At 38.6% G+C, this 16,242-nt stretch overlaps 1 long non-coding RNA gene across 1 annotated transcript; it reads right to left on the bottom strand.

Moving 5' to 3' along the window:
* Positions 1-3,459: 3,459 nt before the first annotated feature.
* On the bottom strand, positions 3,460-7,128 carry LOC115342785. Its single transcript, XR_003923901.1, has 3 exons — positions 7,051-7,128; positions 5,786-5,910; positions 3,460-3,530 (listed from the first exon to the last, which is right to left on the bottom strand). It is a non-coding gene; the product is annotated as an uncharacterized LOC115342785 (long non-coding RNA).
* Between the last annotated feature and the right edge of the window lie 9,114 nt (positions 7,129-16,242).

Raw genomic sequence — 16,242 nt, 5'->3', positions numbered from 1 at the left:
GAAGGGTAGCCTCAGGGCACACAGGAGGGCAGGGACTGAACTCACTGTAACTATTCTGCATACCTGCACCCCCTTTCCCAGCACCAAATTCACTCAGGTTTCACATGCAACCTGACAAACCCTGACACTGGAGATAATGCTATTTGCGTTGTTATTTTCCAATACTTATATAATAAATTTGTCATTCCATAACTGAAACAGGAATCTATTGATTCCCTTGTTGTTTTGTTACTTGTGGGACACTTCACTCAAAGTACTAAATTATATTTATATAGTTCATACAGCTTTATTATTTGTGTATTTCGTGACTTATATGAAATTAAATCTAAGATGTCCCCAGACAAATAGGAACCACCCATTTGGCCAAGAGTAGCTAATGCTCTCCAGAAAGACAGCAGACCAAGAGGACATGCAGACCTCTTTCACCAACAAGGCTCTACCCAGCACTCGCAACCCAGCCCTTCGCTGCTCCTCTTCTGTCTCTCCTTTTGTCTTAGGGCTAGAGCAGGTGCCTTCCAAGGGCAGGTAAGTGCTCCTGAAGTTAAGGATAAGGCAGTACTGGAAAATACCAGGGAAGCAGCCCACCCTGATGTCAAAAAGCTACAAAAGCATGGCAGCCTTGGGCAGGACTGGCGTGCAGAGCAAGCCCAGGCTTGCCTCCTCTCGTTTAGCTGTTCTTGCCACTCAATTTGGAGAGGAACTGCAGGTTTTCAAGCAATGGGTCAGAAAAGCAGGGACACTGTTTTGGGAGTTGAGTGGTTTAAATAAAATAGATGCTAGGGATTGCAGATACAGGATGTGATTCAATTTGCATAACGTCAAACATGCACAGATATAGGCAAGTGCTAGAAGAGCACTGACGCTTACTTGGCTGACACAGGTCTGTGTTTTAGAAATTCAAAAAAGACTATTAGAAATAAGTGTTCAATCGCCGTTACTTTCTCCAGCTTGCCTTGCTCTTACCTGGAGTATTTTAGCCACAGTGTTATCTTGCCAGCATGCACACTGGTTTTGGCATACGGAGAAAAGAAATAACAACTTCGTATATTCGGCTTTTCTTTTACAGTAATTCTGGGCACAGTTATATGTATTTTCTTAGAATCAATTATAGCCTTTTCTACTTCCCTTTACTATTGACTATTACGTGATAGATGTATTATTTCAAGTAATATATCAAATCTCATACCTACTTATTGACAATGTGCTAAGTTAGGTACCTTTTAGGCAATTCTCCAGCCTGAAAGACCAAGTGTTAACAGAGTGAACTCCACACATCTCAATACCACAGGCTGTTATCGTTTTGAACATAAATGTACTTATTAATCAGCTAATCACTAATCCCTGAAACCCTTAACTGCAATATTGGCAGATCTTCTTAAAAAGTATTTCCAAGCTTGCATGACTGTTGTTGCATTTACTTAAGGAATCATCCGTCACATAAATGGCTAGTTAGTAAAATGAACTAATTAACAGAGAAGTTAAATGGAGAAATAAATCTCAACCTCAAGACTACTGAAATGTTGTCATCCTTTCCCATCCAAAGCCACTAGAAAGGCTTACACCTAAGTATTGCTGCATTTTGAAAGCCTTTTACATATGGGAAATAAATGTGTACCATTTCATCCATTTTCTGTTATACTGTACTGAACAATGGTTTCATTTATTATCTTAAAATACATGCAGTACATTACAAAATACAGTTGTCAAAGTCTTAGCCCTGTTTTGCTCTTGCTTTCTACTTGAAACACTTGGTTTGCCCTTTAAGCTCATTTTGAGAACTATTCTTGTGCGTGCTTTTGAACTAATTTATTATTGATCTGTACCTTTGGGTTTTACAGGTCTTTAGATACTTGTTTAATTTCTGTTAACGTTTGTTCCAACTCTTCTGTGATATCTAATCGCAGTGGATATCCAGTGGGTATATACATATTTTAAACTTCCTCAATATTTTGACCGATAGCATTTTACAGAACACTTGAAATCAGTTTAACGTTTTAAGCTAAAACTAGTGCTGCAATTGCTTCCATTTCCTCTTATGTTACTAAATGTGAGTATCTTGCTGAAAGAAGTAGGAAACAGATGGACACTTTGTCAAAGTGTGAAGCTCAATGATTTTGGTGATAACATATGTGTGTGCATGTGTATATATATCTAGATCTAGCTGAACAACAACATTTTTAACCTCTAATACTCCAACTACTTTATATAGTCATCACAATTTTTTTCTTTTCCACACATAAAAAACGTAGGCTTATTGGAGGGAAAAAAACGACTGACAAGCTCGCTCCATAGGCTTATGGCAGAACCCATAACTGAACCCTTTTCTCCCAAGTTTCAGTCCAAACCTCTGTGAACTGGAAAGCCAGGCAAGAATGTAGTGCTCCCATTGAGCACTGGCACTGAAAACCTCCCTGCTCCACTCCACCCGGCTCCCCCCCCCGCCAAATTCTATAAAAGAATAAAAGATAAATTTATCTTCTTAGACCTGAGCAGTTTATCTCTGATTTACCTCATAACGCATCAAACATATTAATGGTGTTTTAACTGACATGATGTGGGAGTTCAAATAACACTACCCAGCATTTAGACCGCTAATGGCTTCTTAATTACGAAACTGTTGTAGGCTGCGTGGGTAGCTGCACTGTAATGCTTATGGCCCCTTTTATCCCACCTTAGCTTTTCAGTATTAATGACCATGTTAATCTCGCCATTATTTTGTTCAGCTCTTTCTTTGGCAATTTCTTGGTTACCTATTTTGAATATCTCTGTTACAGTCTTGATATTCATACTAATCGGTCTCTTCCGGCATCTGCAGTTTCAGTTTGGAGCTGATTCAGGAAAAGGCCACAAAATCATAACACTACTGTTTCTATAATTTTCTGCTATTTAGGATGCATATAACTTGACTTCTGAGCTTTTAAAGATGCATCTGTAAGGCCTCTCGCTGTCATTTTGAGGAAAAAAATATAAATCTCAAACCACATTTGTGTTCATGATATACAAACAATTCTGTTTACTTCTTCTGTTTCCCTGAGCATCCAGTATTTCTTCCTCATAACTGTGACAAAAGAAAGCTTCAAAAGTTCAAAAGAACTAAATCTCAGATATTGGTTCCTCTGATTTAGTATCTTGCATCTATCCAGTTTGCTTTTGGGACAACTATCATCTGATACAGGTATCCCTAAAACATCATGGCCTGCTTATTTTCTCTCTCTCCGGCATTCTTTTTTCCATGATGTAAAACAGAAACATCTCAACCCATGTCAAGTGAGTTGCTTTTCTATAACAACATGATAAGAATAAAAAAATACAATAACCACCTCAAATATCTATTTCTTCTATTCAGGAAACAGGTAAGATCACAGATAACACCGTATAACAAATATTGGTAATTCGGCTAATAGCAGCATATTCAAATGCTTGAAACCAATAAGAGAAGCAAAATCAAGAGACAGTTTACCTTTGATCTTCCACACCAGCAGTATTCAGAAACAGGAACCAGCACTAAGAATATCTCAGCTGCCATACGTCTGAAAAGGAGCAGGAATAGGGCAAAAATAAAAAGGACTTGTTTACGTAGCAAGGCCCAGACTATCAATAGAAATCAATGCTTTGCTTCCCAATAAGAAATGGATTGAAAACCACCCCAATACAAGCACTAGCTCAAGGTAAGTAGCTGTGTCCAGTACGTAAAGTTGAACACGCTGTGGGTGTCCAGCCCAACTTTGAAGGTCTGCGTGTGAGTCAAAATACACCTAATAGTTCCCATAGCAAGCACTGATTTTCAACTTTTGCCATATCTCATTGTTGTTATTTTGTTCTGTAATTACCTCAACTATGCATCAGATAAAGTGAACTTCCTGCTCACCCTAAGAGATGCAAACCCAATCATTTTCATTATTTGCACTTTTCCGCAGGGTTCTGGGTCTGCTTTTTGTGCTGCTGTGGCAAAAGTTATAATATTCTGCAGTCCCTCACTCCCATAAAATAATCAAGGAGATTATATGAGGCGATTACTGTTCTGATCCTTTGTGTCCACCAGTGGATGCCTGCAAGGATGGAAAGTTCTCTGCTATTGATTTCAAGATCAAACCTATTGCAGGTGAAATACAGATCTTGCTCACTATCACCATTGATTGCAAATTTTTCTTGGGGGTGTGTTTCCATCAAGTCATTGAATTCTGGTAGATTGCAACTTTGCATTCAAATCTACCCTTTTATGTACGTCCTACTAGTGCAAAGTGAGACTGTACCAGTAACAGCTCCCAGCTGAAAGCAGCTGTAGGACAATTGTTTTAATGCTTAGTGATTACCTTAGTATAACAATAGAGATGGCATGGAAAAAAGTCAACCCAAAGGAAACTATGCAAATGCCAATGCTGTCTAAACAAAGAACTTTTGATAAGAGCAAGTCACACCAGAATAAGCCAAATCAGGTTCCTGGACTGCCAGAGTGCATACCAGAGATTTTGTTATTTTGCCTGTAAAATGTGTTAAGTTTGAGGATGGAGTGCATGCATTTAAAAAGATACCTAAAATTTCTGATATCACTTAACTAACTTTCACATACAAAATAGGCTACCTACATGACTGGGAGGGCTTTGTTTAGATGGCTGCTTAGATTTAAACTAAGAGGGTACTAATTCATTATCACAAAGCCTGAACAGGAACCTTCACTGCCAATTTGGCAGATTTTTTAAACATGTATGAACTAAATACCAAAGCAAGAAGAGCTCATCTGGGTCTGTGTCAGCAGCAGAATTTGATGATGGCAGCAAACTATTCTTACAGGGAAAGGATTTGTCTTTCTGTTTCCCTCAGAGCTTTCACCCTCCAGATAAGGCCTTGCTATTTTAGAAGTCTTGGGCAAGAGGACCAAGATATTTTTTCCTATTCTGTTAAACCAAATTCACATTAGTGGCACTAAAAAATACATTACATTTATGCTTGACGTTGTTAAAGTCAGTCTAACAAAGAATTGCATTCTCTGTGGCAGCAGCATCTTTCCTTGTGCATTTTTGAAAATACTATTTTAATCATAGGTGTACAGATTTGCATCCTGTCCAGAAGGGCGGGAAACAGTAAACAAGAATATGGCTCCCACAGGGCTTCCTAGACAGGAATTTTTCGGTATCTGTACTCTGCCAACTCTTTAATGTCTGTATTTACACATGCATTTTTACTTCTCTCAGGTACCACTACAGGAAAATGCAAGGAACTTCAGCGAGAGACTACAGCACATTTACTTCATTCAATTGAATCCAATACTCTTTTAGTGCTCCCTAATAAAAATCAATCCATTTTGCTGACACCTGACTGCTATGAACAATATAACATGTTATTGTGGCTGTCATTTAACCATTCTCCTACTCATAATGCTGCACGTCAAATGCTAAAAACTGCAGGGCTTCTTACAGAGATGGCATAACCTTCATGCCGGTTTCCCATTTAATTAAATGCAAAACTCGCTCCCAGCTCTGTGTATGCACTCCCATCTCCTATCAGCCCAGCAGCATCTTGCCGAATGTAAAATTCTCCCCACGGTTGTTTTGCTTCAAATTTGTATTCATGTAAAACGTTTGTTCTGTTGCAAATATTGAAACTCCAGTTCCAGGGCATGTAGACCATTTTGGGTCTATTATACACTTCCCAAATGCTTCTCTCACCATCCCTTCTAAGTCAATTTAGTGCCCATCAAAGGTGCCAGATTGACCGAGACTTAACGGTTGCTCTTTATTCCCCAGGAGCTCCAGCTGAGGCAACCGTGCTGCAAACTCCTACCTACACGTGCCAAATAGTGTCCATCATGACCTGGTGGAGACTAAAGAAGTCACTAGGGGTGGTTTATGTGGCGTGAATGCGAGATCATTAGTCTTCCGGCAGCTACAGCTGTGTCAGCTGTACTGCAGACTGGAGTAAAACAACCCATTTTTAGCACACAGGCCGTACAAACATAGCTCCCTCTGTCATTTTGGACTGTGACGGGCAACCCAAGAGCAAAAGGCTTTGTATTCTGTTACGAACTCTCTGAACTACCCTGGTCCCTGGGAGCAACCTTTGGCTCAGCTTTCCTGAATCAAACAGCTTGGGAGAAGCACTCAGCTGGGCCATTTATTGTAATGCAAGTCAACTTTAACTAGGCTTCAGATTTGTAAAACATTAGCAGGCACTACTTTTCTCAAGGGATTCATGGTTTATCCTCGAGGTTTTGCCTTATAAACACGCAGAAGGGGTTGCAAACAGCTATTGCTGCAGTGAAAAATCTGCATACAGCAAATAGCTGTCACAGCCTGTGCTGCTGAGAGATCTTTTGCAAATCATAGTGAATAAAACAAGCTTTTCTTAATGCAGGCTAGTTTATCAACTGTTTTATAGCAAAGTCTTCATGGTACACCTCACATAGTTTATCCCCTCTTGCTGACAAAGAGAAACAAAGAGAGGAGATGATCGTGTAGAGATGCTGCAACAGAACCAGATGGTCCGACTCTCCCAGGCCTTGGCATTGTGTCTCTTTCTATAACTTTGGTATTTTTGTCTTCCCCCACCCCTTTGGTCCCATCTGCACCCTCCTTCCTCCTCTGTCTCTTTGTCTGTCACATTATTTTTTAGTTTGGCTTCCCCAGGAAGAGATGCTTATGTTGTCACATTCCTTACAGTGAACTGAACGCACTGGACAATGTGGCCGTGTTTGACAAAGGGATGGGACTCCTCTGAATTTCATGACAATATGCCCAAGCAGAGCAGAGATACTCCATGACTGTTTCCTGCTAAGGGGAAGGCTTTGTGCTAAGCTCCCGTGTGAGCTCCCAGGCGCGGGGGTGAGCAGAGGGACCCCCGGCTCTGTTCACGGGCACTCAAGGTGCGTGGAAATACCCGTACAGGAGTGCATGTGCTGCTGCTGCTGTGATGAGGACTCAATGACAAACTGTAGGAAACCAGACCTCAGCAGTCCTTGTGATCATCTCCCCCACACTTTGAAAATGTTTTTACACAGCTTTTACCCTCCACTTTTTCCCTATTGTGCATTGCTGGCGATCCTTACACGTTTACCTGTCCGTCGCCCAGCCAGGCTAGATCTCGTCTCTCGTGTAGCTGTTGATCCCCTCCTGCAAGCCCCTTCTCACACATCTGTCAAGAACAAGAGGAGGTAAAAAAATTAACACGAGGCAGAGCAAAGGGAATTTCTTTCTCTTTGCTCTCGTCCAGCACGTGTCATGAAAAAAACCCCATATAAAACTATTACTCCATTGCTTTAACTGCCAGCCAGCACTGACTCCAGCGGGCAGGCGCCTCTTTGCATCATCTTTGCATGATGATCTGGTAGTCAGACTGACGGCCATAAAAACCCACCAACTTTATTCTTAGTTTCAGTTGCAAAGAATGTTTTAAAAGTAAAGCAATGAAAGTATGTTGGTTTAGCTGCGTGACAAATACTTTCTATCAGAAAATCACTAGATTAATTTCCATCATTCAAAGCGCATTACACTCTAATGATAATTTATAAAGGAGTTTGTCCATATATTCAGATATATATTCTATATTTAAATTTAATTTCTACAAAGTTCTGCCTTCATATGAGTATTATTGTGTACCAAGGATAGGCTTTCTTTGAACTCTCTAGGCCTTACACTCAGATTTAAATTAGTGTTTTGCTTTTAATTCTCCCTCTGCTTTTACTGCTTTCAGGGAACAATAGGGAAGCCCTCTTGTAGTTAATTTACCACCTGAAGACATTAAATAAAAGTTGCAGGGCCTCTCTCCATAAGATTGGAAACATTAGGCATGCAGTCAAGGTTGTGTTTTTATTAAATATTGTCATCAGTGAAATTAGAGCATTTATCCAAACAAACATAAGGGAATCCAACATAAAACAGCTTATTTATCAGTGATCATTTTAAGTAGGGTTGGTAGTGCTGACCTTCTATGCTTGTCCAAAGCCCCTTATTATGTTATTTTCATTTTCAATACCCATTATTCTACCAGGCCTTCTGGTAAATTTTCTGTTGTGTGTTATTTCCTTTATTTTCTACCTTTTACTAAAGCATTTTGGCACACTCAGAGTAAAGCTAGTGGAAGAAAATAAACTTGCCCAAAGGGAGGTATCCCACGCTCTGTGTGCTCCAGTTTGCTCCAGGCTCTGCCACTGACCCAAGACCATTTCCCACAGCAACCTCCAAGCTCAGGTTGTGAGGTCAGATGCTGTTTCAAGTGCATTTTCTGATTTTCTGGGCAGACCAGTCTCTGTTATTGTGAAGAACAGACACCGTATATCAAGCAGAAACTACATCAGCTGGAAGTTCTCTATTTACACAAAATGTGAAGTTTATACTTCTTAATCCCCAGCGCAGGATTTCTACATTCAGAGGTGTCTGCAGATGTCACTACTGTGGTTTTTAAGCGCATGATCACTCCTGCCTCTTACCTCACCAGCTCTTGCTTGCCGCTGATGACGAGTGGCCTGTTTGCATGAGGACTTGGGATTGCAATAAAGGCTCTTTGGCTACCAAAAAGTCAAAAGATAGGTACTGAACAGAACTGATTGACATGGAGAATTTCTGGTCTACATGAGATTTTGACATTTTGAAATTTAGTTCTCTTCTAATTCATAAGATATATTTTTAGATGTCCCACAAAACAGACGATCTGTACAACATTCCTTTTGGAAACACATTAACACACAGTTTCCAAAACGAATTTGTTCCCTCAAGCCTCCGCAGTTGCTGACTGAAACAAAAATACTCTATAGTCAATTTGAGTATAACCTTCACCTACAGAGAAACAAGCATAATAAAGAGACTGAGATAATAAAATTATGTTTGCTTGAAAGGCTTTATTCCTTAAAATATGATTCGGCATAACACAACCTAACAGCATACTGTAGAATATTTTTATGGTTAAATTGTCAGATGAATTGTGTCAATGTAAATTAAATGCTGGGTTTACATAGGTTTTTTTCCCCCTTAGAAAAAATTTCCACCCCTCTTCAAACTTTCCTATGAATTCAGAAGAGACGTTTTTCAAATACATGGTTATTGTTTATGAAATGTCAAAGTTTCCCACGAAACACTTTGAGATTTTTCCCAACATCTCTTTTTCCAAGATAAGCACAAGAAATATTGCTGAGCTCCTAGTTCTATCATCTCAGATTCATCTCTCTGACAGCGTGGGGAATGGCTCCGTAAGAAACAAGTGTTTTCCAAGCTCACTGGATACAGAGCAAATACCAAAGATCAAGCGGGCAATAATGAGCCCATCAGTCCCAAGATATTTTTTTAATAGCATTGGCAATTAAACGTTGGTACATATGAAAGTTTCTGCCAGGCTAAGTATAGCCTGAGATAAATGAGAGTAAGCACTTAACCCTTTGACTGAAGGTCGCTACGATGCAACCAGATTATTCTGCATCTCTCACGGTGACGAACAACATGTCCAGAAAACGCAGCCTGGATCAGATTTGTTTGCTACATGTCTAGTGACCTAGAACAAGCGATATGTTTGCTCTCACAAAAGCACTCATCCGTGGGAATGCTGGTACAGGAGTGAACGCTCCAGGTGTCATGATATTGATTTGACCGAGTCTCTTAAAGCAGAGTTAGGCCTTGCTCACACTCTCCTGGTAGATGAATAAATGCAGTAAGCAGTGAACGAAAGCTTACAAGGATGCGCACTCAAAATGCTGAAGTTCAGCCACAGGGGAGGACAGTCAGACCCTGCCACTCATTTTGGTTATTAATGCGTGATCTTTTTGCAGATGTATTGAACATGCACCTGCATATAGCTAAGGGACACGCGATAGAGGAGATTTTATATCACATAAATATACAAAACCTGTGTTTAAAACCACCCCTTTGAGATAGAGAAAAAGATGCAGAAGAAACTCACTAATGTGACATCTCTTCCTCATTGGCTTGGCTATCTTTCATGGCTTAGCCTTATATAAAAGATTTTTTTCAACTTTATCTTTCTGGCTGATAATTAGGCAGCTAGGCTGAAAGCCAGCACTTTCTTGACTTCTGTGCTATAACAACTGATTATTACATATACATCACCACATAAATATGTATACACGTAAGCACATTCATATATGTTTATGGCATAAAAAATACCCCAAACCTTTAAAACATTAACACTGACTATAAGAATATTAAAATGAAAATTGTCGAAAGAAAAAGTCAGATATAAACAATGGTATTTGAGCAAACTCACATAAGCTAACAAACCAATATTAATAGAAACCTATATTTTGCTTGTAATCAAAGCCCTGCCAATATGGCGTCTACAATGGAAAGAAAAAAAAAAGAAACGTTTAGTAGAAGACCTGGTAGTAGTAATAGCAGGTGACCAGCTTAGCATTGGTTTTGTTAATACAACAGTTGTTAATATCTTTGATACAATCTTACTAAAAACACATCTCAACTAGAAAGGATAATGGGATTGTAAAGATGTTTGTAAGGAGTCTGATTTACCAACATGCTCTTATTACAGGTAGCATTTATTTTGTCATTACATTTCTGTCTAATGTATTATTGAACCTGCCCTTCTACATTTGGGTTCATTTATTTATGGCCACTATTTGTTGTGCCAAATTTGAGTTTAAAAACCTAATCCTAAAACAACTGTGATTGTAATTATTTTCATCCAAGTCCATTAGCATTGCTTGGGGGCTTAAACATATACCAGCTAAGTGCTCAACACCTTACGCTCTTCAGAGTAAAGACCAATGTTTTTGCTTGTTTCTATGAAGCCCTCACATATATTGCAACTCTCAGAAATAAAAAAAATTAAAAAAGGATATGACTTCACCTTTTCACTTTCTGGAATGAACAGTAATTAAACTAAGGATTACTTAATTGGAATGCTGTCTCCCATATGGTTTTGAAATCTAAACAGCAAACAGTGTTTATATCCATTTTTACTATCAGTAATAATAAATTTCTAAAGTATTTTAATAAATTAATATTAATTTGGCTTTCCCAAATGTGAACAAAAAAGAGAAATTATCTTCATGAGAATAGAACCATCACAATCCAATTCAGTAATACCAGCAATTTCATACTGATATGAATTTGTTTAAAAGGTGACCTAGACAATGAAGCAAGTATAATTAAATTGGAAACAGCTAATTCAATAAAGTACTGATGTCAAAAGTCATAATTAGAGGAAGTTTTAGTGCAACACTCATCTGCAGAAAGGATCATTTTGGAATAATGATATGGTTGCGTAAAGAAACTTAAAATATAAAATGTCTGACAATGGTTGATTGAAAAATAGTACAAAAAGTGGTTTTATTTTAATAGATTACAAACAAGTAGGAAAAAAAGAAACAAGATTGCTATCATTCATATGACACTATTGGTTTCAATAGAACAAAGACAGCCTATTGAATTTGATAAAAATATATGCTTTCTGGCTTGAAATGGTTAAGTACATTTAAGTTTCACCCAACCTGAGCATTAAAAAGAGTGCTCATGTTAAATTCATATTATATTTTCCAGAAGACAACTGTCACAGCATAGGCATTAGTGAAGAGTATCAACCATTCCCACTGTGCACGAGCAGGTGGAGAACTCTGCTAGTGCATAAAGCTACATTTCATCTGCTCATAATACAGAGGGTAATTACAGAAGGTAATTATTCTCCTTCAGTCTTTGACCTTAAGCCACAAACCACTCTGCTAACCTGTGAGCTTGGCCCTCCTCTGGATCTGCAATAAATTTCATTCCCAAACCCATTCTAAGCAAGTTTTCTTTCTGGCTTACTAAGCCAGCTCCTTGATGGTGCTTATTCTCAGATGACATCTCTGTATCCTCTAAGTCAACAGCTTGAGATTCGTGCTCTCCACACCTTATTGCCTGCTCCATTTCTAGTCACCCTCCGTCTTTATAACAGGAAAGTAGGAAAAGGGGGTGAAAAAACTGTTTAAAAGTAAGTCCCTAAACTATCTGTCAAGAAAGATGTTACATACTGGACCTGTTCTACGTCTGAAACTTTCATAAAGTTACAGTCCCAGAAGATGAAAACAATGCACTATTCTAATCAAGGATCAGTATAAATTAGGGAAGGTAGATGAAGACTGGTGTAAACTGTATAGAGCCCACAAACAAGCAAGTATCTTTTCCCTGTTTAAAGAACAGGGAAACTGAGCTGGATTTTGCCTTGCACATCATAGGTAATAATACCATCTCGGGTCTGATGGCCGGCATCGCTAGCAATGCAATAAGAAGAAATGCTGCAGCTTGATTTTCAGTTCCCACACTGAGCCAAAACGCTGGCAGTTAGAAAAATCACTGATTGACTTGTCAGCTGAGCCAATTTGATCTGGAAGTCCCAGAGAAAGAAAAGTATGGAAGCCCTCAATGTCATTTTTCCAGAGTCACTTTTTCTGACTACAACCTCACTTTAATTTATCAGTCACAGTCTCTCGGTCCCACATAGATCTTGTTTCCCTGGAGACGAGACTTTTAAATAGCAGTTCAAAACATCAACCGGATTGGAAGAGGAATTCAATTAAAGAAAAAAACATCTTGTTGCATTGGGGGTCTGTCCTAGTAAAAGCTTCTGGAACATGTATTTCTAGTTTCCCTAGATGCATGTCTGGGCTTTTTTATTTATTTGTTATTTCTTATCCACTTATTTATTTTAGGTATGGATAAACAAAGTAAAATTTTAGCTGATAATTTGATTATACCATTGTTTGCTATTTTTTATTACTGGCTAATAACTTGCATTAGTATGATTTTTCAACATTTATGTAATTTAAACCATTAATTTATCAATAACTTTTTGACAATGGTGGTGTGGTTTAACCCCAGTCAGCAATTAAGCACCACGCAACCGCTAACTCACTTCCCCCCACAGTGGGATGGGCATGAGAATCAAACAAAGTAAAATTCACAGGTTGAGAAAAGAACAATTTAATAACTATAAATTTAATAAAATATAATACTAACAATAATAAAATGATGATGATGATGATGAAAAGGAATATAACAACAACAACAACAAAAAAACCACAAGAAAAGACAACTGATGCACAATGCAATTGCTCACCACCCAGTGACCAATGCCCAAGCAGCAATCCAACCCTCCCGGCCAGCTCCCCCAGTTTATATACTGGGCATGATGTTCTGTGGTATGGAATATCCCTTTGACTACGTTTGGGTCAGCTGTCCTGGCTATGCTCCCTCCCAGCTTCTTGTGCACCTGCTTGCTGGCAGAGCATGGGGAACTGAAAAAATCTTAGGATAAGCACTACGTAGCAGCAACTAAAACATCAGTGTGTTATCAACATTATTCTCACACTAAATCCAAAACAAAGCACTGTACTGTACCAGCTACTAAGAAGAAAATTAACTCCATCCCAGCCAAAATGAGGACAAATGGTTTTATTCATATAATGTTTTTTCTGTTATTTGAATGAGAAAATTTTTGAAGACAACAAAGTTAAAGAATAGTTAATCTTAATTACATGCTTTTTAGACCAAACCCAGCTGAAGAAAACTGTTGGACTGGAATCATCTAGTCCAACATCAAGAGATGTTGGATCAAGAAATCCCCAACCCACATGATTCACACTCAGAAATTCTCTGAAGTACAAATTTTGAGAAAATTAGAGATTTCTTATCATGTCTGCTGCAAACATATAACTTCCATACTTGCATACCATTCCCAATGACACCTTTAAAGAGAATTTTTTTTATGAAGGAAAAGATGGATATGCTCATGTTTGAAATACAGCTCTCTGGAATTTGAACCCACATTAATAAAAACTCCATTTTTCACTTCCAGTCAGCTGTGCAGCAGTAACTGATGGAAAGAAAACAGTAAATCAATCACTTCCAGTCACTATTACTTGGAGCAATGATAGGCTGTTACTAAAAGCTAAATTTCAATAGCCACAAAAGCAAGCATAATTAAACCTCCATTTTCTTCACACATTCAAGCACAATTTTCTCCTCTACCTGTAACGTTAGCAAACTAATTTTGGTGCCAATTTCCCAAACAGATTTACAATAAACATATCTTACCCATCCTAAGAAAGAGTGAAATAGAAAATAACTTTAAAAAAAAAAAAAAGTTAAATCTAAAGCTTAACCACTCTCTCTTCTCGCCATGGCATTTGATGAGATGTAGGATGTTCTACACTCCTGCACTGGGCAACAAGTGCAGTTTCTTGCGAGCACTCACATCATGGCATAAAATCAGGTCTCCATATTGCTGAATGAAGACTTATTTGCACAAAGTAGAATGGGGATTAAGTAAGAACAAGGGTAAGTTTTTCCTGTGCCAGTCAGTCATGTAATCCACTTCATACTTGCCTTTAAAGTCTTGCCAAATCTACCATCTCAACATTACAAAGGATCAGCATTGTTTGCTGTGGCATTTTGTTGCACATTTGGGGGCCAACACTCATTCTCAGTGTTGAGAAATGGGTCTAAAGAAACACTAAATATTTGGAGAATTCTCCCCTTCCTTGCACCAGGTTAAAATCAAGAAATAACTTCACCTTTGGGCTGGCAGCCGCAGTGGATACTGATCAATATGGATCACAGTTTGTCAGTGCAAAATTAGTGAAATGTCAACTATTTCTTCTGCATTGCACCACAGCAGATTACACACAGTGAGGAAACATACTGCCTCATTGGTTTTTAAATAATAGAAAGAAATAGTATTACATGGCTTTGTTAATGCCAGCATTTATGGGAAGATGAGACATAAGCATCCATAAGGAGTGGTTTCCTTCAAAGATACTGTCAAGACAACAGAAAAAAATTAGTACCTAATCTTGCCAAAAAAAAATTATATTTAATGCCAGCTGAGTAACTTCTTTACATGGCTGGGCTAGAGGTTTTCAAAGAAAATTTAGAGCACTGAAAGGTTAAAACTTTGTACAGTGCCTAGCACAAAGCAAATTACAGATACAGGTGAGGATTTATATATAGTTCAGTTTGAATTGCTGAAATGAAGTATTGATCTCCTGAAGTTAGGAGCTTTTGGTATTATTTAAATTATATTGAGAAAAGAGTAGAATTATGACAACGGACTTGTGCTAGACATTTAGTAGAGAACAACATCTGTAATGCAAATAATGTCTGTCTAGTGATTGCAATACCACTATTATGTTTATCACTTCAACACAAGTAGCGTAAGTTCACCTGCATGCTGTAGCTGAAAGTTTATTAAATGTAAGATCAATAGATTAATGGGACCTGACTTCACCATTTAAAGATAACCTAATTATTCTTCATACAAATGCTAATCTCCAGAAACCGTATTTTAATGATGAAATGAGTTCTACTATTTTTATTGTACAAAAGTGTCCTAGTTTCAGCTGGGATAGAGTTAATTGTCTTCCTAGTAGCTGGTACAGTGCTGTGTTTTTGAGTTAGGTATGAGAAGAAAGTTGATAACACACTGATGTTTTCAGTTGTTGCTCAGTAGTGTTTAGACTAAAGTGAAGGATTTTTCAGCTTCTCATGCCCAGCCAGCGAGAAAGCTGGAGGGGCACAAGAAGTTGGGAAGGGACACAGCCAGGGCACCTGACCCAAACTGGCCAACAGGGTATTCCATACCATGGGATGTCCCATCTAGTATAGGAACTGGGAGGTGGGGGTGGGGAATAGCCGCTCGGGGACTAGCTGGGTGCCGGTCGGTGGGTGGTGAGCAATTGCACTGCGCATCATTTGTACATTCCAATCCTTTTATTATTGCTGTTGTCATTTTATTAGTGTTATCATTATCATTATTAGTTTCTTCTTTTCTGTTCTATTAAACCGTTCTTATCTCAACCAGTGGGTTTTGCTTCTTTTTCCCGATTTTCTCCCCCATCCCACTGGGTGGGGGGGGAGTGAGTGAGCGGCTGCGTGGTGCTTAGTTGCTGGCTGGGGTTAAACCGCGACAAAAAGTACGTTACATTATTCCTGAAAACATTAAACTTACTTCAAAGTATCGGGGTGGGGGGTTGTGCTTTGTTTTTAACCGAACGTAAAGGATATAACATATCCTTTATGGTTCAGACCTTAGAGATTTTTCAATGAGAGCAGCAGTGAGCAGCACAGTAAATAATGGAGAAGATAACTAAAACTGGTGGGACCTGATCTATCATAAAGCAAGAACTGGAAGCTGTGACAGATGTCTCTGGTGAATGGAGTGGGGTTTCCAGAAAGCCTCCTCCAGCAAAACTGGTCTGAACCCCCATCTAGATAGGTTTGATTCTTTATAAGGTCTGTTTATTCCTATTTC

The sequence above is a fragment of the Aquila chrysaetos genome, chromosome 6, assembly GCF_900496995.4.
Source record: "Aquila chrysaetos chrysaetos chromosome 6, bAquChr1.4, whole genome shotgun sequence".
Taxonomy (NCBI): Eukaryota; Metazoa; Chordata; class Aves; order Accipitriformes; family Accipitridae; genus Aquila; species Aquila chrysaetos.
The sequence above is the reverse complement of the archived record's forward strand: the minus strand, read 5'-3'. Positions and strand labels throughout refer to the sequence as shown.